General features: G+C 37.4%; 1 protein-coding gene across 1 annotated transcript in view; it reads left to right on the top strand.

Moving 5' to 3' along the window:
* The first annotated feature begins 227 nt into the window (after positions 1–227).
* The window catches only part of LOC148949545 (uncharacterized), a 77,206-nt gene continuing 52,315 nt past the window's right edge, over positions 228–25,118 (top strand). The window contains exon 1 of the mRNA XM_089093579.1: positions 228–318. The gene's annotated coding sequence lies outside the window, so the exon portion shown is untranslated. The remainder of the gene's footprint in view (positions 319–25,118) is intronic.

Genomic DNA, 25,118 nt, shown 5'->3' with positions numbered 1-25,118 from the left:
CTTAATATTACTCAATTCATCTTGATATTGTGATACTTCTTCACTTTTATAAATCCAAAATGTCAATATTGTGATTACTTGTTGAATTCGGATGTTTTATATTAAATCAAGTGAAAGTCAGTTTAAATTCCCAGCTTAAATTTATTCAAGACGCGACACGCGCGATTGATCTTTTTCCCGCGCTGCGCGGTGGGATCGACCACAATTTGTCCTGAAAGTTTGTCAATGAAAAAGTAGTTATAGCTTGTGAAAACATGGATAAAAATCTACCATAAAGCAGCGTGTCAAATTGGAATCTAAGTCATTTGTTTGTTATAGGTAATAATTATTATTTTATTTTAGAGCTTTAAATAGAAATCATGGACTTGATAAAATTAAAAGAAGAAATACTTTGACCCGCGGTCGGGATATAGCATACAGGGGCTAAAAGACCATATTTTAGAAAACTAAATTTTAATTACAATAACATACTTGCAATACTGTATTCAGGGTAGGGGGTTCAGAGTTTGAGACCCGGTGCTTGTCAATTAGCTGGAACCCATGCAAGGGAGTGAAGTTTGGTTAATACTAATGAAACTAAACAAAATATGATGAAAATATATTAGTTTAGAAACAAATTTGGGCTATATATTTGCACATTGAGCCTAATCCCTAACCCAACCTAGGTACTTTTTCCCCCTAAACCCCCAAAACAATAGTTTAAATATTGTAAACGCAAAGACAAACCACGGTTTGCAATCCAATTCTCTATTGAAAGGAACCCGTTTGACTAGTTTCTTAAGCATCTTCTGTATACAATATATCGCGTGGGTTCCAGCTAATTGACAAGTACTAAGACCCCCCTCCTAAAAAAACACCCCCCCCCCCCTCGAACAAAATTCCTGGATACGCCCTTGCATGTTTGTAAATGCCAAGATATTCCAAAAGAAAACTGATGAGAAGGTAATAGAAAAGGATTAAAAGAGAATTATAAAACAGATATGGAATGCTTCAATAGATAAAATATAATCATTCATATTTTACTTCATCCTGAACTTAGTTTCCAAGAGGCTGCAACTTCGTTTTAATAATTTTAATAAAGTTAAAGGTTTGACTTAATAATAGAAACGGGTACGCTCAATGTCGACTATTTTAATTATGTGAAATCATTCAACCTAAAATAAGTAAAAATTTTCCAGGGTCACAGAAAAAGTGGAAGATTTGGAATAAGAGAGCATCTACCGTGGCAGAAAGTCTGCTATCCCTCGCATTTATTAAAATGTTGTTTTGACTGAAGGATGGGTACCTGTCTAGAATCTGGGTAGCCTACACACGGAAGAAAGGCCGCGTCGATATCTCAAAGCCGCTATTGATAAACTAATTTGTGAGGTGCTGCTCACTCCGTGACAAAGATTTAAACTTTAGTCTTTTGGGGTTTGGGGGATGGGACTAAAAGGTATCTAGGTTAGGTTAGATTAGGCTACGTATTTAATATATGCTATGCTTTACCCCCAACCCCCTAATGTGCAAATATTTAGCCCAAACTTGTTTCTAAACTTTTATATTTTCATCTTATTTTATTTTATTTCATTAGCATTAACGAAACTTCACTTCTGGCGTGTGTACCCAGATTCTAGACAAGTACGAAAGATGTTCAGGTGCCTACACTTCTCGGCATCTGAAACAGAAAACAAGAAAAAAATGGAAATGGCAAATATAGTGGTATTCCAATAACTATAATTTGTTCCTTAAGACTCGTCTTTGGGAGGTTTGTCAAATGATAGCCCTCTGCAAAGCTGTGCTTTTTTACACATAGCAGAATCCTTTTTTATGGAAGAGACATGAACTTTAAGCCCAGACTGTTGTTAAAAATCAAAAGACAGTGGTCCCAAGGGAAAACCGACAATCTAAGAAATATTGGTACTATACCGACCGGTCACGCGATAAGGGGACGATATATTTATTGAAAGATCAGCCAAAAGTGTGTTTGTTGTTTTTTCTCTTATTGCTTCTTTAGCCCATTGTGTTAAGCCTCTATTAAACTGTCTATTCATTCACACGAATGATTTTTTCTGCCAAAAGAAGTTATGTGCAAAATGAAACAAATTTAGACGATTTTTTGTTGAACTTGGTTTTTAACATACACTGTTTTGACGCTGGAGCGGTTTTTGAAGCTATCCCTTTCAGTTCTCTAAAGTTAAGAATTTTATTTTGAAAGCAAAACAATTTGATAAAGCGGTGTTCACAAGCGTGTCTAGCTAGAATCCCATGTCTAGACATGTGTCTAGCCAGAATCCAATGTCTAGGCAACGACCGTTCACATGTAAAATTCGGTGCTTAGCTAAAACTACAAATTTAGTTTCAAATTGTCATTTCTAGCCAATCAACAGAGCTATGTGGGCAAAACTTTCAAATATTCTAATCCCTATTTTTACTGCCACAAGCTAATGGATGTGATAAGCAAAGCAATTACCTTAATGTGCTTTATTATCATATCTGGTGCTGCATATTTGTCTAAAATGAAAAAAAAAATTAGTTAGAAACAAAAAATTAAATTTCAGTTTACAAACGTAATCAAAAAGGATAAAAACATTGGATCTTGACACATTCTGATTCGCTGTGATCGAAAAACTTAGACATTGAGTTCTAGAGGCTAGAACGCAATGTCTAGCCAAGCGCCTTGTCTAGCGTGTCTAGCTAAGCGCCCAATTTTACTTGTGAACGGTCGTTGCCTAGACATTGGATTCTGGGTAGACACGTGTCTAGACATGGGATTCTAGCTAGACACGCTTGTGAACGCCGCTTAATTGTTCACCCTTAGCTTAAATTAAAGGATTATTAAGATTACTAAGTTATTGTAGCCGATAAACGAATGTTTGTTGGAAATCCGAGAGACTTTTTTTACTTTTTTTCTGGCAAGATTCTGGCAAATTCCCTATAAAATCTTTGTATTCCGACCCTCTATAATGTATACATACTTTACCTGACTGGATAGAGACTTTCATATCCCTTTGAAAAACTCCAGCAGGGGCCAGTATTATCCAAGTAGCAATGTAGTCGGGAGGGGTTGGGTCAAAGTTTGAGGGAAACCAAGTTCTTCAAAACCCTGAAAACCCTCATTTAAGGGAAATCTGGAAAATGCTGGGAGAGAGGGGAAAGGAACACTTCATTCAATCATTATGGCTAATCCTATGGATACGCTGCTTAAATGCCAAAAAGTTCATTGTAATAAATCAGAGGCAACGCTATAGCGTTGCCTATAGCAAAGGCCATACGGCTCCAATGTTTTTATTATTTATTATTATTATTTTTTTTTCCAGAGGCACTTCATATAAAACTGGTCGTCGTAGAAACTTCAAAGGGGGCTCATTCGATGGGAAATTGAATGTTCTAGTGCCCTTTTTAATAATCAAAAGTGATTGGAGGGCAACTAGCCCCCCCACGCCCATCATTCCCCCAAACACATCCAATCAAAAATGTGAGATAGCCATTTTGTTCAGCGTAGTTGAGTTTCAGATAGAAAATATATTTTTGAGGAGGACACTCCCCCACAACCCTCAGGGCAAGGGTTTTAAGTTATGGCCTGGGGGCATGTAAGGTTTTAGAGAAGGTGTTGTCGTAGAAACTTCAAAACAGGCTCATTCGATTGGAAATTCCAAGGGCTAGTGCCCTTTTTAATACTCGAAAGTGATTGGAGGGCAACTAGCCCCCCCCCCCACGCCCATCCTTTCCCTACACTCATCCAATTAAAATTTTGAGATAGCCATTTTGTTCAGCGTAGTTGATTTCCAGATAGAAAATATGTTTTTGAGGAGGACACTCGCCCCCCCAAGCCTCAGGGCAAGGGTTTTAAGTTATGCCCTGGGGGCATATAAGGTTTTTATAAAAGGCGTTGTCGTAGAAACTTTAAAAAAGGCTCATTTGAGTTGAAATTCAAATGGCTAGTGCCCTTTTTAATACTCAAAAGTCATTGGAGAGGAACTAACCACCCCCACGCCCATTATTCCCCTAAACGCATCCAATCAAAATTTTGAGATATCCATGTTGCTCAGCTTAGTTGATTTCCAAATAGAAAATATATTTTGGAGGAGGACACTCCCCCACAACCCTCAGGGCAAGGCTTTTAAGTTATGACCTAGGGGCATATAAGGTTTTTATACAAGGCGTTGTCGTAGAAACTTCAAAAACGACTCATTCGAGTGGAAATTCAAAGGGCTAGTGCCCTTTTTAATAGTCAATAGGGATTGGAAGGCAACTAGCCCCCCCCCAACACCTCTCATTTCACACCACCCCTCCCAATAACAATGTGTGGTAGACCTTTTGTTCAGCGTAGTTGATTTCCCGAGAGAAAATATGTTTTTGAGGAAGACACTCCCCCACAACCCTCAGGGCAAGGGTTTTAAGTTATGGCCTGGGGGCATATAAGGTTTTATAGAAGGCTTTGTCGTAGAAACTTCAAAATAGACTCATTCGATTGGAAATTAAAAGGGCTAGTGCCCTTTTTAATAGTCGATAGTGATTGGAGGGCAACTAGCCCCCCCTCCCTCCCACGCCCATCATTCCCCCAAACACATCCAATCAAAATTTTGAGATAGCCATGATACCCTGGGGGCATATAAGGTTTTTATAGTAGGCTTTGTCGTAAAACTTCATTAAAGGCTCATTCGAATGGAAATTCAAAGGGCTAGTGCCCTTTTTAATAGCCGAAAGTGATTTGACGGCAACTAACCCCCCTCTCACGCCCACCTTTTTCTCAAACACATCCAATCAAAATTTTGAGACAGCCATTTTATTAAACGTAGTTTTAAGTTCTGGAAATTAGGTCTTTGAGGATGGCAACTCCCCCACAGCCCTCAGGGCAAGGGTTGTAAGTTATGCCCTGGGGGCATATAAGGTTTTGTAGAGACAAAGTTGTCGTAGAAACTTCAAAAATGGCTCATTCGATTGGAAATGTAAATGGCTAGTTCCCTTTTTTAATAGTCGAAAGTGATTCTAAGGCAACTGACACCCCTTCCACGCCCACCATTTCCCCAAACACATCCAATCAAAATTTTGATATAGACATTTTGTTCAACGTAGTTGAAAGTTCTGGAAATTATATGTTTGAGCAGGACACTCTCCCCACAGTCTATTGGGGTAAGGGTTATAAGTTATGCCCTGGGGGCATATATGGTTATTATGGAAGGAATGCTCATATAAACTTCAGAGAGAGCTCATTTGATTGGAAATTGAAAGTTCTAGTTCACTTTTTAAGCGTCAAAAGATATTGGAGGGTAAACAGCTCCCCCCCCCCAAACCGTTTTTTCCCAAATGCATCCAGTAAAAATTTTAAGATTGATATTTTGTTAAAAATACTTCAAAGATCATGTAACAAAAAATTCTAGAGTCGACACAACCCACCAAGGCCTGGGGGCAGGCACTGTAAGTTATGTCCTGGGGGCATATAGGGGTTTTATGGAAGGGATGTTCGTATTAACTGCAAAGAGGGATCATTTGATTGGAAATTGAAAGTTCTAGTTCACTTTTTAAGAGTCAAAAGAGATTGAAGGGCACCTACCCCCCCCCCCCCTACGCCCTTTTTCCTCAAACCCATTCCGATAAGAACTTTGAGATAGCTTTTTTCAAATAGTTCAAAGGCCATATAACAAAAACTCAGGGGCCAACTCAGCCCCCAGGGTCCGAGGGCAGGTGTTATAAGTTATGCCCTGCGGGAATATATGGTTCTTATTGAAGGGATGATCTTAAAAAATTCAGAGATGGCTCATTTGATTGGAAATTGAAAGTTCTAGTTAAGTTTTTAGAGTCAAAAGAGATTGGAGGGCAACTAGCCCCCCACGCCCCTTTTTCCCCAAATGTATCCAATAAAAATTTTGAGATAGCCATTAAGTTAAAAATTTCTCAAAAGTCAGATAACAAAAACTCAGGTGTCTTCACAACAACCCAGGGCCCGGAGGCAGGCGTTGTAAGTTATGCCCTGGGGCATATATTGCTCGTATGAAAGGGATGCTCGTATAAACTTCAGAGAGAGCTCATTTGATTGGATATTGAAAGTTCGAGCTCACTTTTTAATAGTCAAAAGCGATCCGAGGGCAGCTAGCCCCCCCCTCCTCATGCCTTTTTTTTCAAAACCCATCTGATGAAAATTTTGAGATAGACATAGTTCAAAAATAGTTCAAAGGTCGGATAAGAAAAAATCCGGTGTCAATAGAACCCCCCAGGGCACAGGAGAAGGCGTTATAAGTTATGCCTTAAGGGCAGGTATGGTTCTTATGAAAGGGATGCTCGTATAAACTTCATAGAGGGCTCATTTGATTGGAAATTAAAAGTTCTAGTTTACTTTTTAAGAGTCAAGAGAGTTAAACTAGCCCCCCTCCACGCTCTTTTTTCCCCAAACCCGTCCGCCACGAATTTTGAGATAGCCAGTGTCTTGGAAATTTTTCAAAAATTAGATAACAAAATGCCCCCAAGAGCCCGGGGGATAGGCGTTGTAAGTGTTGTCCTGGGGGCGTATATTGCTCGTATGAAAGGGATGCTCGTATAAACTTCAGAGGGGGCTCAATTGATTGGAAATTGAAAGTTGTAGTTCAATTTTTAAGAGTCAATAGATATCCGAGGGCAACTAGCCCCCCCCCAAACACCCTTTTTTCTCCAAGCCCATCCGATAAAATTTTTATAATAGCTATTTTTTAGAACCTGACTCCCTATTTTTGCTGTTTTGTAGAACCCGATTTTCTCTTTTTGCTATTTTGTAGAACCTGATTCCCTCTTTTTGTCTGCACTCTCGCTTTGTGTCTAAGTTCCTAAAAATGTGTACTTCTGAAAAGGTTCTCCAAAATGCCAGTTATTTTTTTCCGAAGGTGTCACTATTCCATGTTTTCCTGTTTGCCTCTTTCGGCTGTTTTGTTGAACCCGATTCCCTCTTTTTGCTGTTCTATAGAACCTGATTCCCTCTTTTTGCTGTTTTGTAGAACCTGATTCCCTCTTTTTGCTGTTTAGTAGAACCCGATTCCCTCTATTTGCTGTTTTGTACAACCTGACTCCCTTTTTTTGCTGTTTTATAGAACCTGATTCACTCTTTTCGCTGTTTTGTAGAACCTAATTCCTTCTTTTTGCTGTTTTGTAGAGCCTGATTCCCTCTTTTTGCTGTTTTGTTGAACCTGATTCCCTCTTTTTGCTGTTTTGTAGAACCCGATTCCCTCTTTTTGCTGTTTTGTAGAACCCGATTCCCTCTTTTTGCTGTTTTTTAAAACCTGATTCCCTCTTTTTGCTGTTTTGTAGAACCTGATTCCCTCTTTTTGCTGTTTTGTAGAACCTGACTCCCTTTTTTTGCTGTTTTATAGAACCTGATTCCCTCTTTTCGCTGTTTCGTAGAACCTAATTCCTTCTTTTTGCTGTTTTGTAGAGCCTGATTCCCTCTTTTTGCTGTTTTGTAGAACCTGATTCCCTCTTTTTGCTGTTTTGTAGAACCAAATTCCCTCTTTTTGCTGTTTTTTAGAACCTGACTCCCTCTTTTTGCTGTTTTGTAGAACCAGATTTTCTCTTTTTGCTGTTTTGTAGAACCTGGCTCCCTTTTTTTGCTGTTTTATAGAACCTGATTCCCTCTTTTCGCTGTTTTGTAGAACCTAATTCCTTCTTTTTGCTGTTTTGTAGAACCTGATTCCCTCTTTTTGCTGTTTTGTAGAACCTGATTCCCTCTTTTTGCTGTTTTGCAGATCTTGACTCCCTCTTTTTGCTGTTTTGTAGAACCCAATTCCCTCTTTTTGCTGTTTTTTAGAACCTGACTCCCTCTTTTTGCTGTTTTGTAGAACCCGATTTTCTCTTTTTGCTATTTTGTAGAACCTGATTCCCTCTTTTTGTCTGCACTCTCGCTTTGTGTCTAAGTTCCTAAAAATGTGTAATTCTGAAAAGGTTCTCCAAAATGCCAGTTATTTTTTTTCCGAAGGTGTCACTATTCCATGTTTTCCTGTTTGCCTCTTTCGGCTGTTTTGTTGAACCCGATTCCCTCTTTTTGCTGTTCTATAGAACCTGATTCCCTCTTTTTGCTGTTTTGTAGAACCTGATTCTCTCTTTTTGCTGTTTTGTAGAGCCCGATTCCCTCTCTTTGCTGTTTTGTTGAACCTGACTCCCTTTTTTTGCTGTTTTATAGAACCTGATTCCCTCTTTTCGCTGTTTTGTAGAACCTAATTACTTCTTTTTGCTGTTTTGTAGAGCCTGATTCCCTCTTTTTGGTGTTTTGTAGAACCTGATTCCCTCTTTTTGCTGTTTTGTAGAACCCGATTCCCTCTTTTTGCTGTTTTTTAGAACCCGATTCCCTCTTTTCGCTGTTTTGTAGAACCTGATTCCCTCTTTTCGCTGTTTTGTAGAACCCGATTCCCTCTTTTTGCTGTTTTGTACAACCTGACTCCCTTTTGTTGCTGTTTTATAGAACCTGATTCCCTCTTTTCGCTGTTTCGTAGAACCTAATTCCTTCTTTTTGCTGTTTTGTAGAGCCTGATTCCCTCTTTTTGCTGTTTTGTAGAACCTGATTCCTCTTTTTGCTGTTTTGTAGAACCCTATTCGCTCTTTTTGCTGTTTTTTAGAACCTGACTCCCTCTTTTTGCTGTTTTGTAGAACCCGATTTTCTCCTTTTGCTATTTTGTAGAACCTGATTCCCTCTTTTTGTCTGCACTCTTGCTTTGTGTCTAAGTTCCTAAAAATGTGTACTTCTGAAAAGGTTCTCCAAAATGCCAGTTATTTTTTTCCGAAGGTGTCACTATTCCCTGTTTGCCTCTTTCGGCTGTTTTGTAGAACCCGATTCCCTCTTTTTGCTGTTCTATACAACCTGATTCCCTCTTTTTGCTGTTTTTTAGAACCTGACTCCCTCTTTTTGCTGTTTTGTAAAACCCGATTTTCTCTTTTTGCTATTTTGTAGAACCTGATTCCCTCTTTTTGTCTGCACTCTCGCTTTGTGTCTAAGTTCCTAAAAATGTGTAATTCTGAAAAGGTTCTCCAAAATGCCAGTTATTTTTTTTCCGAAGGTGTCACTATTCCATGTTTTCACTATTCCTGTTTTATAGAACCTGATTCCCTCTTTTCGCTGTTTTGTAGAACCTAATTCCTTCTTTTTGCTGTTTTGTAGAGCCTGATTCCCTCTTTTTGCTGTTTTGTAGAACCTAATTCCCTCTTTTTGCTTTTTTGTAGAACCCGATTCCCTCTTTTTGCTGTTTTGTAGAACCCGACTCCCTCTTTTTGCTGTTTCGTAGAACCCGATTTTCTCTTTTTTGCTGTTTTGTAGAACCTGATTCCCTCTTTTCGCTGTTTCGTAGAACCTAATTCCTTCTTTTTGCTGTTTTGTAGAGCCTGATTCCCTCTTTTTGCTGTTTTGTAGAACCTAATTCCCTCTTTTTGCTTTTTTGTAGAACCCGATTCCCTCTTTTTGCTGTTTTGTAGAACCTGACTCCCTCTTTTTGCTGTTTTGTAGAACCCGATTTTCTCTTTTTGCTGTTTTGTAGAACCTGGCTCCCTGTTTTTGCTGTTTTATAGAACCTGATTCCCTCTTTTCGCTGTTTTGTAGAACCTAATTCCTTCTTTTTGCTGTTTTGTAGAACCTGATTCCCTCTTTTTGCGGTTTTACAGAACCTGATTCCCTCTTGTTGCTGTTTTGCAGAACTTGACTCCCTCTTTTTGCTGTTTTGTAGAACCCAATTCCCTCTTTTTGCTGTTTTTTAGAACCTGACTCCCTCTTTTTGCTGTTTTGTAGAACCCGATTTTCTCTTTTTGCTATTTTGTAGAACCTGATTCCCTCTTTTTGTCTGCACTCTCGCTTTGTGTCTAAGTTCCTAAAAATGTGTACTTCTGAAAAGGTTCTCCAAAATGCCAGTTATTTTTTTCCGAAGGTGTCACTATTCCATGTTTTCCTGTTTGCCTCTTTCGGCTGTTTTGTTGAACCCGATTCCCTCTTTTTGCTGTTTTATAGAACCTGATTCCCTCTTTTTGCTGTTTTGTAGAACCTGATTCCCTCTTTTTGCTGTTTTGTAGAACCCGATTCCCTCTTTTTGCTGTTTTGTACAACCTGACTCCCTTTTTTTGCTGTTTTATAGAACCTGATTCCCTCTTTTCGCTGTTTTGTAGAACCTAATTCCTTCTTTTTGCTGTTTTGTAGATCCTGATTCCCTCTTTTTGCTGTTTTGTAGAACCTAATTCCCTCTTTTTGCTTTTTTGTAGAACCCGATTCCCTCTTTTTGCTGTTTTGTAGAACCCGATTCCCTCTTTTTGCTGTTTTGTATAACCTGATTCCCTCTTTTTGCTGTTTTGTAGAACCCGATTCCCTCTTTTTGCTGTTTTGTACAACCTGACTCCCTATTTTTGCTGTTTTATAGAACCTGATTCCCTCTTTTCGCTGATTTGTAGAACCTAATTCCATCTTTTTGCTGTTTTGTAGATCCTGATTCCCTCTTTTTGCTGTTTTGTAGAACCTGATTCCTTCTTTTTGCTGTTTTGTAGAACCCAATTCCCTCTTTTTGCTGTTTTTTAGAACCTGACTTCCTCTTTTTGCTGTTTTGTAGAACCCGATTTTCTCCTTTTGCTATTTTGTAGAACCTGATTCCCTCTTTTTGTCTGCACTCACGCTTTGTCTCTAAGTTCCTAAAAATGTGTACTTCTGAAAAGGTTCTCCAAAATGCCAGTTATTTTTTTCCGAAGGTGTCACTATTCCCTGTTTTCCTGTTTGCCTCTTTCGGCTGTTTTGTAGAACCCGATTCCCTCTTTTTGCTGTTCTATACAACCTGATTCCCTCTTTTTGCTGTTTTGTTGAACCTGATTTTTCTTTTTTTGCTGTTTTGTAGAACCCGATTCCCTCTTCTTGCTGTTTTGTAGAACCTGACTCCCTTTTTTTGCTGTTTTATAGAACCTGATTCCCTCTTTTTGCTGTTTTGTAGAACCTAATTCCTTGTTTTTGCTGTTTTGTAGAACCTGATTCCCTCTTTTTGCTGTTTTGTAGAACCTGATTCCCTCTTTTTGCTCTTTTGTAGAACCCTATTCCCTCTTTTGTCTGAAGTCTCGCTTTGTGTCTAAGTTCCTAAAAATGTGTACTTCTGAAAAGTGGGAAAACTAGCAACGAAAGATTTAAGACGATGAAGCTCCAGCAATGTGAGTGAAAGCACCTATCAAGCATTTCCTTAACCTAACTTATAAAATCAACTTTAAAACTTTTAAAGTTATCATTTGTACGATGAAGGGGTCATTAAATTAATGATAAGGATTTAAGTGGCAAGTTACGTTTTATCTTGAACCACCCTAATGCAGCTGCATCATTCATGGGTACTCGATATGGTCATTTATGCGGCACAAACTGTACTGGTGGCTTTTCTTAATTTATACGGTATTAAATTCTAGGGGGAAAATCAATATATTTTTTTGGAAGTATTCCAAATGAAATATCTCACGCATTTATAGGAGTCTGAATGTCAAGCTTTACGGTTTAACTTTAGCAATCATTTACTGGTTTTTGTTTTCCCAAGGAAAACAGCAACGAAAGATTTAAGACGATGAAGCTCCAGCAATGTGAGTGAAAGCACCTATCAAGCATTTCCTTAACCTAACTTATAAAATCAACTTTAAAACTTTTAAAGTTATCATTTGTACGATGAAGGGGTCATTAAATTAATGATAAGGATTTAAGTGGCAAGTTACGTTTTATCTTGAACCACCCTAATGCAGCTGCATCATTCATGGGTACTCGATATGGTCATTTATGCGGCACAAACTGTACTGGTGGCTTTTCTTAATTTATACGGTATTAAATTCTAGGGGGAAAATCAAAATATTTTTTTGGAAGTATTCCAAATGAAATATCTCACGCATTTATAGGAGTCTGAATGTCAAGCTTTACGGTTTAACTTTAGCAATCATTTACTGGTTTTTGTTTTCCCAAGGAAAACAAAAATTTGTTATTACCAAGGGGTCTGATAAACCAAACAAAATCACCTATTTAACTCAGGGGCAACGCTATAGCGTTGCCTATAGCAAAGGCCATACGGCTCCGATGTTTTATTATTTATTATTATTTTTTTCCCAGAGGCACATCATATGGAAGGGGTCGTCGTAGAAACTTCAAAGGGGGCTCATTCGATTGGAAGTCGAAAGTTCTAATGCCCTTTTTAATAGTCAAAAGTGATTGGAGGGCAACTAGCCCCCCCACGCCCATCATTCCCCCAAACACATCCAATCAAAATTTTGAGATATCCATTTTGTTCAATTTTGAGATATTTTGAGATATCCATTTAGTTGATTTTCAGATAGAAAATATGTTTTTGAGGAGGACTCTCCCCCACAACCATCAGGGCAAGGGTTTTAAGTTATGCCCTGGGGGCATATAAGGTTATTATAGAAGGCGTTGTCGTAGAAACTTCAAAAAAGGCTCATTCGACTGGAAATTCAAAGGGCTAGTGCCCTTTTTAATAGTCGAAAGTGATTGGAGGGCAACTACCCCCCCACGCCCATCATTCCCCCAAACACATCCAATCAAAATTTTGAGATTGCCATTTTGTTCAGCGTAGTTGATTTCCACATAGAAAATATATTTTTGAGGAGGACACTCCCCCACAACCCTCAGTGCAAGAATTTTAAGTTATGCCCTGGGGGCATATAAGGTTTTTTTATAGAAAGCGTTGTCGTAGGAACTTCAAAAAATAATCATTCGATTGGACATTCAAAGGGCTAGTGCCCTTTTCTAATGGTTGAATGTGATTAAAAGGCAACTAACCCCCGTCTCACGCCCTACTTTTCCCCAAATATATCCAATTAAAATTTTGAGTAGCGATTTTATTAAACGTAGTTTTAAGTTCTGAAAATTAGGTCTTTAAGGATGACAACTCCCCCACAGCCCAGAGGGCAAGGGTTGTAAGTTATGCCCTAAGGGCATATAAAGTTTTGTATAGACAACGTTGTCGTAGAAACTTCAGAAAGGGCTCATTTGATTGGAAATTTAAATGGCTAGTTCCCTTCTTAATAGTCGAAAGTGATTCTAAGGCAATACTCCTTCCACGCCCACCATTTCCCCAAACATATCCAATCAAAATTGTGATATAGTCATTTTGTTCAATGTAGTTGAAAGTTATGGAAATTATATGTTTGAGCAGGATACTCCCCCCACAGTCTTCAGGGGCACGGGTTATAAGTTATGCCCTGGGGGCAGTTCTAGTTCACTTTTTAAGCGTCAAAAGATATTGGAGGGTAACCAGTTCCCCCCCCCCCCCTTCCCAAACCTTTTTTTCCCAAATGCATCCGATAAATATTTCAAGATAGCTATTTTGTTAAAAATAGTTCAAAGATCATATAACAAATCTCCGGTGTCGACACAACCCACCAGGGTCCGGGGCAGGCGTTGTAAGTTGTGCCCTGGGGACATATATGGGTCTTATGGAATGGATGCTCGTATTAACTTCAAAGAGGGATCATTTGATTGGAAATTGAATGTTCTAGTTCACTTTTTAAGAGTCAAAAGAGATTGGAGTGCAACTAGCCCCCCCCCCTTCACGCCCTTTTTTCCTCAAACCGATCGGATAAGAACTTTGAGATAGTTTTTATTTTAATAATTCAAAGACCATATAACGAAAACTCAGGGGTCAACACAGCCACCAGGGCCCAAGGGCAGGTGTTGTAAGCTATGCCCTGGGGGAAAATCTGGTTGTTATTAAAGGGATGCTCGTAAAAAATTCAGAGATGGCTCATTTGATTGGAAATTGAAATTTCTAGTTTGGTTTTTTATAGTCATAAGAGATTGGAGGGCAACTAGTCCCCCCCCTGCCCTTTTTTTCCCAAATGCATCTAATAAATTTTTTTAGATAGCCATTAAGTTAAAAATTGTTCAAAAGTCAGATAAAAAAATCAGGTGTCGATACAACCCCCGAGGGCTCGGGGGCAGGCGTTGTAATTTATGCCCTGAGGCATACATTGTTTGTATGAAAGGGATGCTCGTATAAACTTCAGACAGGGCTCATTTGATTGGATATTGAAAGTTCGAGCTCGCTTTTTAATAGTCAAAAGAGATCCTTGGGCAACTAGCCCCCCCCCCACGCCTTCTTTTTCAAAACCCATCTGATGAAAATTTTGAGATAGAAATTTTGTTAAAAATAGTTCAAAGGTCGGATAAGAAAAAATCCGGCGTCAATAGAACCCCCCAGGGCACAGGGGAAGGCGTTCTAAGTTATGCCCTAAGGGCATGTATGATTCTTATGAAAGGGATGCTCGTATAAACTTCATAGAGGGCTCATTTGATTGGAAATTGAAAGTTCTAGTTCACTTTTTAAGAGTCAAGAGAGTTAAACTAGCCCCCCCACGCTCTCTTTTTCCCCAAACCTGCCCGCTAAAAATTTCGAGATAGCCAGTGTTTCGGAATTTGTTCAAAAATTAGATAACAAAAACGCCCCCCAGAACCCCGGGGATAGGCGTTGTAAGTGTTGTCCTGGGGGCGTATATGGTTCTTATGAAAGGGATGCTCGTATAAACTTCAGATGTGGCTCATTTGATTGGAAATTCCAGTTCAATTTTTAAGAGTCAAAAGATATCCGAAGGCAACAAACCCCCCCCCCCCCCACACACACACACCCTTTTGTCCCAATCCCATCCGATAAACTTCTTATAATAGCCATTTCATTAAAAATAGTTCAAAGGTTAGATAAGAAAAATTCCTGTGTCGACGGAACCTGCCAGGGCCCGGAGGCAGGCGTTATGAGTAATGCTCTAGGGGCATATATAGTTCTTATGGATGGGATGCTCGTATAAACTTTGGAGAGGGCTCATTTGATTGGAAATTGAAAGTCAAAACAGATCGGAGGGCAACTAGCCCGCCCCCTCCTCGACGCCCTCAATGCATCAGATAAAAAATTTTGAGATAGACATTTTGTTAAAAATAGTTCAAAGCTTTGATAACAAAAAAATCCGGCGTCGACACAGCCCCCCAGGGCCCGGGGTTAGGCGTTGTAAGTTATGCCCTGGGGACCTATGTGATTGTTATGGAAGGGATGCTCGTATAAACTTCCTAGAGGGCTCTTTTGATTGGAAATTGAAAGTTATAATTCACTTTTTAAGAGCCAAAATGATCGGAGGGCAGCTAGCTTCCCCCCATACTCAATTTTTTCCCAGAGGCACTTCATATAGAAGGGGTCGTCGAATAAACTTCAAAGGGGGCTCATTCGATTGGAAATAAAGAGTTCCAGTGCCCTTTTTAAGAATAAAAAGTGATCAGACGGCAACTGGCCCCCCAAGGCCTTTTTCACCAAATACATCTGATAAAAAATTTGAGGTAGCCATTTTGTTAAAAATAGTTCAAAGATCATATAACAAAGGCTCCTTTACGTATGGTCATTTCTTTAAAAATAGTTCAAAGGTCAGATAAGAAAAACTCCTGTGTCGACACAACCCCCCCCCCCTCCCAGGGCCGGATCAGGCGTTGTAAGTATTCCTCTGGGGGCATATACGGTTTTTATGGAAGGTATGCTCGTATAAACTGCAGAAAAGGCTCATTTGAATGTAAATTAAAAGTTGTAGTTCATTTTCTCAGAGTGAAAAAAGATCGGAGGGCAACTAGCCCCTCCCGCCTTCCACGCCTTTGGGTGTATCGGATGGATAAACCCATCCAATAAAAATTTCAGGTGACCATTTTTTCAAAAATAGTTCAACCATCAGATATTAAAACTCCAGGGTCGACACAAGCCCCCAGGGCCCAGGGACAGGCGTCGTAAAATATACACTGGGGATGTAGAAGGTGTACTCGTATAAACTTCAGAGAGGGCTCATTTGATGGAAAATAAAAATGGTTCTAGTTCACTTTTAAAGAGTCAAAAGGGACCGAAGCTTAATCTAGTCCCCCCCCCACGCCCTTTTTTCCCCAAACCCATCCGATGAAAACTTTGGGGTAGCCATTTTGTTAAAAACAGTTAAAACATCAGATAATAAAAACTCCGAGGCTGACACAAACCCTTTTTTCACTTTGATATTGTTACTTTGATATCAGTTTTTACATTTTGATGAATATTTGATTTTTTTTTTTTAATTTGATTTTGAAATAAGGAATTTTTAAAAACTTGAAATTTTTTGCAATAAAAAACTAAAAAAAATTAATTAAAAAAAAAATTCCCTAAAAATAAGTTTTTAAAATAAAAGTAATGGCCATTTTAAACTTAAGCTCAGAAGATACAAATACCTTTCAAAATTCAAACTCAAAACGACCAGAAATTGCTATTAAAGAATAAGTGAAACCCAAAACGAACAGAAATTAAATATAAATCACAGCAAAAACATACAACAAGTAATAATATAAATGAATAAATAGATCTTAAAGCGAGCAATACTTAGATTGAATATGAAAATCAAGCTTAAAACGAAAAAAAAAAATTTTCCTATTGAAGTATAAATTAAACTTAAACTGAACAGAAATTAAATAAACAATCAATGCAAACAAACATACAATAGTTATTAATGTAAATTAATAAATAAATCTTAAAACGAGTGGAACTTAAATTGAATATGCAAATCGAGCTTGAAACGAACAAAAATCACCACAAATAAGAGTTTGGGTATGACCTCCTTCTCTCACTGTAAAAGTCTAAAACCTACTGCGTCATTGGCGCTTTACTGAAAACTATATGCGTTATGAACAGTCTTGGAAAGTAAAAACAACATCAAATTGAATATTTGATGCATAATGATATTAATTGTTGAAAGTAGTTCCCGAAGCCGCGCCACGCCGACATGACGGCGGCGAATGTGTGATTTAGTATCGGCGGCGCCGAATTTTTTTGGGCGGTGCCGAAATTTTTTTGGCGGCGCGCCGCCGATTTTAGACCGGCGACGCGCCACGGCGCGCCGATTTTTCTGATTAAAAATAATAATAAAAATTCCACTTCACCAAGCACGTTCAACCATGATTTTAGTAAGGATTTTTAAATGGTTGGCTAAAAACATACAAGAACAATATGACAAAACAGGTATTTGCTGGGCCGTGCGGAAAGTGTTTATGTTCACTGTCGATCAGACCAAGTAGAATTCTCATTTTTAGCCACTAGACCCAGGGAAACCTATGTTGTGTTTATGTTTAACGTCGCATTGTTCCTATAAAATCCCATGTTTAGTCATTTCCTTCTTGTTAATGATTTGGGCTAATGTGTGTATAACTTTCAAAATTTGAAGTTCAAACATCTCCTGTTCATCAAATACATACGAAAAGGAAGTGAAAAAAAAAAAAAAATAATAACAGCATCGAAAAAACATTGTATACAAGTCAGATACCATGGCTTAACAACACCAGCAATTTTAAACCAGCGGTTACATCACTTCAGTTACAATTGATGTAACAAAAGTGAGTTTGTTCACTCTGCCTGGAGCCATTGATCTTTTTGCAGTCACTATCAGTCCTGTCGTGCTAAAACGCCGTTTAGCTGGGGCACTTGTGGCCAGTACAGCCAGAACTTGACGAATGTAGGCTGCCACTCGCGGGATCTGATGCTAGCATTGGACCTTGGGGTCCCACAGAATGCTGCAAATAGGCTTCTTCTTTGTATCTGCTGAAATAAGTTGTTTTTATAAGGGAGAACAAACCTGCACGTTTACCATAGGGCTCCTGCGCTCTATACTACAGGAGGAACTAAACTGCACCTTTACCCTCTTTTCTTATCAACACGGAATAACCCTCCAAAATTCTTTTCTGAAAGAAGTGGTCAAGTTATGACGTTTCAAGTCAAAGTTTAAGGCTACTTCAACTTCAGTGTGCTCTGCTAACTGTGCAAAAAAAATGTAATTCATTTCCATAGATATATTTCTATACTAGCTCTAGATAATCTGCCAAGCGGTTATTACCACTCGGTTATTAATAAATAACCGAGTCAAACTCAAAACGAGCAGAAATTAACATAAGTTGGGCTCAAAACCTCTATGCCTTCCCAAGGCTAGAACATAATTTGCACTTTACTGAAAAAATATAAATGTTTTTACTTTTATAGCTTTAATAAATCAAATAATATTAACATTTTGATTATTAAATATCAGTATATGTTTATTAAACTGACAATGCACATTCATTTGTATTTTTTTTTTTTCAGTAAAGTTCAAATTATGTTCTGGCCTTGGTAAAATACAGAGGTTTTGAGCCCAACTTATGCTAATTTTTGCTCGTTTTGAGTTTGACTCGGTTATTTATTGTAATTTCTCTTCGTTTTGGGTGTCATTTATTTATCGATGCTGATTTGCGGTAGTTTCACGCTTGGTAGATTATTTGATTTTAATTTTGCTCATTTTTTGTATAATGGAGTTCTTTACTTTTCTTTGAAAAACATATTTTGTGGAAACAGTTTTTTTAATTAATTTCTGTTCGTTTTATATTGACATAGTCTTTTCAGGGAAAAAGAAAATAATACTTTAGATCTTTTCGTTTTTTTAAGAATTTATAGTTTGGCCTGTTATTGGTATGCTGGAAAAAAAAATTCAGCAATTTTTAACAACATGGACCCTTTTAAAAATCTGGACACAAATAGTAGCGTTTAATTTAGTTTCATACCTCCTCTAGTTGATCTGAAATGGAAAACTTGATACCATTCGCAAAAAAATCTGTTTACTTTCTTTGATAGCGTGGATACACTTACGCTATTTTGATTTGGTCAAATTTTAAGAGCAGAAGAAACCCCGAAAGTTTGAACATAATACCCTCAGTCGTTCTTGGGATACTGCTGAGATGCCTTATTGGGAATTATAATTAACAAAGTGCTTTTTAATTTAATATTAAGGAAACACTTAGTTTTTAAAAATAACGCCAATTGGGAGGGGGGGCGGGGTTGGAGGATTAGATGCATTCCTGTCAATATTAACCATCGAAAAGAGCATCATCCTTTTCTGTTTTCAGTCGAATGAACCCTTTTTGAAGTTCCTGCGACAAGTTCTTCAATATAAAGTGCCCTGGTCTAAACAACAACAACAACAACAAAATAATACATTGTACCCACTTCGATCTTTACTATAAAAACGTCAATCCTTCCAATCACTTTCGATTATTAAAAAGGGCACTAGGCTTTTCGATTTCCAATCGAATGATCCCTTTTTGAGTTTCTACGACAACGCTTTCTATAAACACCGTATATGCCCCCAGGGTATAAATTACAACCTTTACCATAAGGGCTGTGAGGGTGGTTGTCATCCTCTAAGACCTAATTTCTAGAACTTTCAACTACGTTAAACAAAATGGCTATCTCAAAATTTTGATTGGATCTGTTTCGGGAAATGGTGGGCTTGGAAGGGGTGTTAGTTGCCTTCCAATCATTTTCGACTATTAAAAAGAGCACAAGCCACTCCAATCTCTAATTGAATGAGCTCTTTCGAAGTTTCTACAACAACTTCTTCGATATGAAGTGGTCTAAAGGAAAAAATAATAAATAATACATTGTGCCAGCATCGTTCTTATATACCCCCAGGCCATAACTTAAAACCCTTGCCCAAAGGGTTGTGAGGGAGTAACTTCCTCAAAAAACATATTTTCTCTTTGGAAATCAGTTACTCTGAACAAAATGACTATCTTCAAATTTTGATTGGATGTGTTTGGGGAAATGGTGGGCGTGGAAGGGGTGTTAGCTGCCTTCAATCACTTTCGACTATAAAAAAGGGCAATAGCTATTCCAATTTCCAATTAAATGAGCCCTTTTCGAAGTTTCTACGACAACTCCTTCGATACGAATTGCCCTGTTATGAAAAAAAAATAAAAAAAATAATACATTGTGCCAACATTGTTCTTTACTTAGGCAGATCGATTGCGCTGTCTATGATAACATCCTGAATTGCCTAATGCCCTTTTACCTACCTCTTTTCATCCGAAAAATCAGAAAGAAAAATGAACAGAATTTTAGAGTGGAAGGTAGAATTTTTGTTTCAAGAAAAATTTCTTCTTCTGCTTCCTACGAACCAATATACTCTGCGAACCCAAGATGATTGTTTTTACTTTTAAGAAACAGAATAACCGGGATGACGGTTGAAGCCTGAAGATCGATCTCGATAAGCAAAAAAAGGAGAGAAAACAACAAAAAAAAAACGGCGGCGTCAGCATGCTGATGCAAGCTCGGCGGCGCGCCACCGTTTTTTTTTCGGCGGCGCGCCGCCGACTTTTCAGCGCGGCTTCGGGGTCTAGTTGAAAGATCCATCAGTTCAAGAATTTATGTCACTGTAATTGTATTTTTATTTTGAATGCTATAAGAACTGGAAAAGAAAATATTTGTAATATAATCCGTTTTCAGTTGAGCGCCAATGACGCAGTAGGCCTTTGGTCTTTATTTACAGTTAGTATAGGAGGCAGTATCCAAACACTTGTTTGTAGGGATACTATATTCGTCTTTAGCAACTTTAAAAAGAGCTAATAAATTAAACTGAATATTTGATGCATAATGATATTAATTGCTGAAAGCTCATCAGTTCAAAATGCTACTATAATTTTAATGTTTATTTTCAATATTAAGCACAAAAGAAAATATTTGTCATAAAATTGGTTTTCAGTAAAGCGCCAATGACGCAGTAGGTTTTAGACTTTTACAGTGAGAGAAGGAGGTCATACCAGAACCCGTATTTGTGGTGATTTTTGTTCGTTTCAAGCTTGATTTGCATATTCAATTTAAGTTTCACTCGTTTTGAGATTTATTTATTAATTTACATTAAAAACTATTATATGTTTGTTTGCATTGATAGTTTATTTAATTTCTGTTCAGTTTTAAGTTTCATTTATACTTCAATAGGAAAATTTTTTTTTCGTTTTAAGCTTGATTTTCATATTCAATCTAAGTATTACTCGCTTTAAGATCTATTTATTCATTTGTATTATTACTTGTTGTATGTTTTTGCTATGATTGTTTATAAAATTTCTGTTCGTTTTGGGTCCTATTTGTTCTGTAACAGTAATTTCTGGTCGTTTTGAGTTTGAATTTTAAAAGGTATTTGTATCTGCTGAGCTTAAGTTTAAAATGGCCTTTAGTTTTCTTTGAAAAACTTATTTTTTGGAAAGTTTTTAATTAATTTAACACCCAAACTGAATGTTTATCTCACAGTTTATGTTTTCTTAACCTTGAAGTATACCTTCGCGCGCCTATCCCAGGACTTATTCAATGTACAACAAAACTTATCCATATCTTACTCTAAGACAAGTTTTTTCCAGCCTTTTGACATTTATGGAACCCTTATACTACATGTCTCACGAAACGCATGGCTATTACATGCTACGTCCCTTTCACATTTATTTTCATCGCAGCTCGCATAATTACGTGGGGTTTTCAGCTGAGCTCTGGAGTTCTAGGGAGCGATGATTGAGAAACTCGCAGTAAAACAATACTGCAAGAGGACGAAGTAAGGAAAGAGGAAAAAAACCGAACAGAGGGTTCTACATGGTATAAGCTCTGTTGTTTACTGTTGTACGGAGGGTCAAGGTCTTAGAAGTTTTAAAGTCTTACGAGGGTACCAAAGATTGGTTTCTCTAAGAATCGGGGTGAAATGAAACTCGTTATTCAGGGGTTTGATGTAGTGTCTATGGCTATTCTCTACAAGTATACAAATTCATCTTCTTCTCTAGAGCTTTCTCGTATTGTACCCCCAATTCCAACCGACAAGACAGACACGAAGGCACACAGCTCGGTCCAGTTATATTGACGCTAATAAGCTGAGAACAGAGTATTTAAAGAACAGCTTCATTTGACTTTGCATTCCAATACGGAATGATCTTCCTGGGGAAATTATCCCTAAGAGTTTCACTATTGATTCTTTCAAAGGAAGATTCAACAGTCATTTAAAACCTTATTAAAAGACTAATGGCAAAAAGAGACAATAATTAAACTTTATTTCGTAAATTTAGGATTGAGGAAAAAGAAGAAAAAACCATGTTTTTCAAGTTTTCAAATTTATGCCCATATTTTCAAATTTTTCCTGGACGGGGAGTCCTTTTTGACAATCTTAGAGGTGAATTTCACGTGTCTTTCTTGCATGCCTACATGCAAAGGTTAATTTCCACACATAGTGGGAATTCCTCCCAAGACTGTCCGAAAATATCCTAGGAATTTTTTGACAATTCGGCCAAAAACCCTATATAGTTCATGGGTATAATTATAGAGAATTCAATTTGCAAATTTAGTCAGTTTAATTAGTTATACTGCTTCTAGTTTCTGCGCTTATTTTGTAAGGGCCACGGAAGTATTTTATTGCTATCAATCAAATGAATGGACTGAAAAAATAAATCAAACACAAGATTAACGGTAAAGAATTACAAATGGTAGTATAAGTAGAAGGGCCATAATATCTCCCACGAGAACACCGTGCTGCCATCTACAATTTAGTTTAATGCCGACGGGGCACCATATATGGGCATAGACTCCCTAGGGGAAATGGATTTCCGAGAAATTGATTGCGTAACCTAACCTAACCTCCTGAGCTCGTGACATGACCACGTGGTAGCACCATATATGGGCATAGACTCCCTAGGGGAAATGGATTTCCGAGAAATTGATTTGTTGGTGTTCGTCCAGGAGAATTGTCTCCGGGCGAAGTTTATTAATGTCTGATGGATGATGTCAAGGTTAGATTGATTTGTTGGTGTTCGTCCAGGAGAATTGTCTCCGGGCGAAGTTTATTAATGTCTGATGGATGATGTCAAGATTGATTGATTTGTTGGTGTTCGTCCAGGAGAATCGTCTCCGGGCGAAGCTTATTAATGTCTGATAGATGATGTCAAGGTCGATTGATTTGTTGGTGTTCGTCCAGGAGTATTGTCGCCGGGCGAAGTTTGCACATGCATATCAACGGTGGGGAGAATGTTTTGAACTTAGAGATGAAGAGATTAACGCGGGAAAGGGTTTCTTAGGAATTTCAAATGTGACAGCGCAGGGATGCCTAAACAAAAGGAACACGCAGAAATTACGTTTGGGGATTATTTGGACGAAACCGTTCTGAGACATTTTAGAAGATGATTTAAGCGGAACCGTTTGAGGTATTTTAGAAGATGGTTTTAGAAGATGCTTTAGACGATGATTTGAGGGTGAAACTCTGTGGTCGTTATAATACACAAGTTCCATTTGAACAGTGTTGTTTGAGGTCCTCTACCCCAACCCCAAAGACCCCAAAGGGCCCCCAAGTGCCCCTGGGCTTCAAGAGAGCCCCCCGAGCCCCCGTCACTCCTTACTTTCAGTTAAAAAAAACTAGTTATTTTCATCTAATCTATTAAAGGGCCTAACAATTTAGGTTCTGTATAAATCCTTTTACAGAAGTTATTTAGTGAAATCACAAGACATGATGCAAGAAAAACAGTACATAAAAATTGTCAGGTAAGGGGTTCGAACCCACGACCCCGTATGGGGACCAGATCTTAAGTCTAGCGCCTTAACCACTCGGCCAACCTGACTTGTAAACAATGCTTGATCATATTCATATTATAACTCAGTTTTGTCCCTTTTCAATCCAACAAAACAAGACATACTCTCATACGCTGCCAGTAGATTAATTTCGTCTAAAGCCTGGGGGGGGGGGGTAGAGTTGGAGCCTATTTTCCCAAATCAAGTGAAAATAAGTAAAAACTAAAAAATAAAAACATAGTTTTAGCTTGGAGTCTTAGCTTAGAGTTTTTGTTGAAGTTCTAGTTTAGTTTTAGTTAAGAGTTTAGATTTTTAACTTAGAGTCTTAGATTAGAGTTTTAGTTAGAGTTGAAGTTTAGTTTAGTTTTATTAAAGATATTAAAGTAGTTGTTTGTAGTTTTATCTTATATCTTTAGTTTAAGCTTTAGTTTATTTTAGTTGTAGTTAAGAGTCTAGAGTTTAACCTCAGATTCATATCTTATAGTTATATTCAGAACTGTATTTTACAGTATCTTTACTTTATAGTTCAAAATCTTATCTTAGTGTCTTAATTTATAATTTCTATTGAATTTTAGTGTAGTTATAGTTAAGAATTTAGAGTTTTAGCTTAGAGTCTTAGCTTAGAGTTTTAGTCAGAGCTAAAGTTTACTTTAGTTTTAGTTAAGAGTTTAGAGTTTTAGCTTAGAGTCTTAGCTTAGATTTTAGTTAAGAGTTTAGAGTTTTTAGCCTAGAGTCTTAGCTTAGAGCTTTAGTTAGAGTTGAAGTTTAGGTTAGTTATAGTTAATAATTTGGAGTCTTAGCTTAGAGTCTCAGCTTAGAGTTTTTGTTGAAGTTTTAGTTTAATTTAGTTTTAGTTAAGAGTTTAGAGTTTTACCTTAGAGTCTTAGTTTAGAGTTTTAGTTAGAGTTGAAGTTTACTTTAGCTTTAGTTAAGAGTTTAGAGTTTTAGCTTGGAGTCTTAGCTTAGAGTTTTAGTTAGAGTTGAAGTTTAGTCTATTAATAGTTTAGAGTTTTAGCCTAGAGTATTAGCTTAGACTTTTAGCCTAGAGGCTTAGCTTAGAGTTTTAGTTAGAGTTCTAGTTTAGTTTAGTTTTAGTTAAGAGTTTAAGAGTTTTACCACAGAGTCTTAGATTAGAATTTTTGTTAGAGTTGAAGTTTAGTTTAATTATAGTTAAGAGTTTAGAGTTTTTATCCTAGAGTCTTAGCTTAGACTTTTAGTTAGAGTTGAAGTTTAGTTTAGTTATTAGTTAGAGTTTTTGTTGAAGTTTAGTTTAGTTTTAGTTAAGAGTTTAGAGTTTTACCTTAGAGACTTAGCTTAGAGTTTTAGTAAGAGTTGAAGTTTACTTTAGTTTTAGTTAAGAGTTTAGAGTTTTAGATTAGAGTCTTAGATTATATTTTTAGTTAGAGTTTAATTTTGTTAGAGTTTAAAGTTTAATTTTAGTTAGGAGTTTAGAGTTTTACCTTAGAGTCTTAGCTTAGAGTTTTATTTAGAGTTCTAGTTTAGTTTAGTTTTAGTTAAGAGTTTAGAGTTTTACCTTAGAGTCTTAGATTAGAGTTTTAGTTATAGTTGAAGTTTAGTATAGTTATAGTTAAGAGTTTAGAGTTCTTAGCCTAGCGCCTTAGCTTAGAGTTTTAGTTAGATCTGAAGTTTTGTTTATTTATAGTTTAATAGTTTGGAGTAGTAGCTTAGAGTTTAAGATTATAGTTTTTGTTGAAGTTGTAGTTTAGTTTAGTTTTAGTTAAGAGTTTAGAGTTTTACCTTAGAGTCTTAGCTTAGAGTTTTAGTCAGAGTTGAAGTTTA

This window comes from Artemia sp. Qi Xiang Cuo, chromosome 8 (genome assembly GCF_049724085.1).
Source record: "Artemia sp. Qi Xiang Cuo chromosome 8, ASM4972408v1, whole genome shotgun sequence".
Taxonomy (NCBI): Eukaryota; Metazoa; Arthropoda; class Branchiopoda; order Anostraca; family Artemiidae; genus Artemia; species Artemia sp. Qi Xiang Cuo.
Note: the sequence above shows the minus strand (reverse complement) of the source record. Positions and strands in the feature narration are given on the sequence as shown.